This window comes from Oryzias melastigma, linkage group LG2, assembly GCF_002922805.2.
Source record: "Oryzias melastigma strain HK-1 linkage group LG2, ASM292280v2, whole genome shotgun sequence".
Classification (NCBI taxonomy): Eukaryota; Metazoa; Chordata; class Actinopteri; order Beloniformes; family Adrianichthyidae; genus Oryzias; species Oryzias melastigma.
Window position 1 is genome coordinate 18048696 of NC_050513.1, and position 1190 is coordinate 18049885.

General features: G+C 31.8%; 1 long non-coding RNA gene across 1 annotated transcript in view; it reads left to right on the top strand.

Moving 5' to 3' along the window:
- Positions 1-1190, top strand: part of LOC112156603 — a 33354-nt gene that overhangs the window by 14741 nt on the left and 17423 nt on the right. The window contains exon 3 of the long non-coding RNA XR_002921005.2: positions 138-283. This is a non-coding gene — a long non-coding RNA (uncharacterized LOC112156603). The remainder of the gene's footprint in view (positions 1-137; positions 284-1190) is intronic.

Below are 1190 nucleotides of genomic sequence, written 5' to 3' on the forward strand. Positions count from 1 at the left end.
AAAAGGTAATTCTCTGAAATCAGAGCCCTACCCTTCATTTAATCCAACTTCTTAATGACATCACAACATTTTTTCCTGCTCACAAAAGTTTGTAGCTTTTAAAAAGAAAATGTCTAAAGATATCTTCTCTTTGACAGGTTGTGAACACTCACCAGAACCCTGGTGTGGATCAGAAGAGCGAGTCCTGGTCCGTTTGAGAACGGAGGCCACTGACCACCAAACTGTCGGGTTCACTTCTATCTGCAGGAAACAGGTCGCCTCAGGAAAAAAAATGGTTAAACCGGTAAGGACACACACGAAATATGAAGGGCTTTGACTATTTTTTTTCTACAGGTATGCTGCAGGCGACGGGTCATAGTGACATATGACACGTAAGGATGAATTAAGTGATGAAGCACAGGGATGTTAAACAGATATTTCCTTTTTTCATCTCCGCCAAATCCCGAACAGGGCCAGATATTGCTGTTCAAATGAGAAGTTGGTGTACTTCAAGTGAACGAAAAAACAGATTGAAAACCGGCAAAACAGACATGGTGACAAAATTTTCTTTGAAATTTAAAAAAACAGAAAAAAAATGTATATTTGAAAACAAGACATTGTTAATTTGAAAAAAAAAGAACATTTGAAAAAAAAAAGTTTTTCAAAAATAATGAAACTTGAGATAATTCTTGAAAATTTTGAAAAAATAGTGAAAAACTGAAATAAAAAAACTATAAATAAAAAAAATACTGATTGAAAAAAAATAATCCATTAGTAACAGCTGCTATTTTGAATTTTCATTGTTTTTTTCCTGACTCTTCACTTTCAGTCCTTAGTTTACAGTTTCAGTTCTGACTTTTGAGTTTTCACTGCTGAGCTGAGCCTCATTTTACACGGGGGGGAACATTTATATATTTTAATACAAGTTTTCAGTTTTCTTTTTTTTTAAATCAAGAAATTTCAAAAAAGATTTTTTATTTCTAATTTTTTTGTATTTCAAGTAGAGCTGTCAGTCGATTAAAATTTTTAATCGCGATTAATCGCATTTTGTTCCGAGTTAACTCGCAATTAATCGCAAATTAATTTGTGGGCTTTTTTAAGGAAAAAATGTGAAATTTAACAGTTTAACAATTTAGCAGTTCTACATTAATTATGAAAACAAGAATGACAAAATTAATAGTTTTCATCAGAAATACTTTATTTTGTAACAT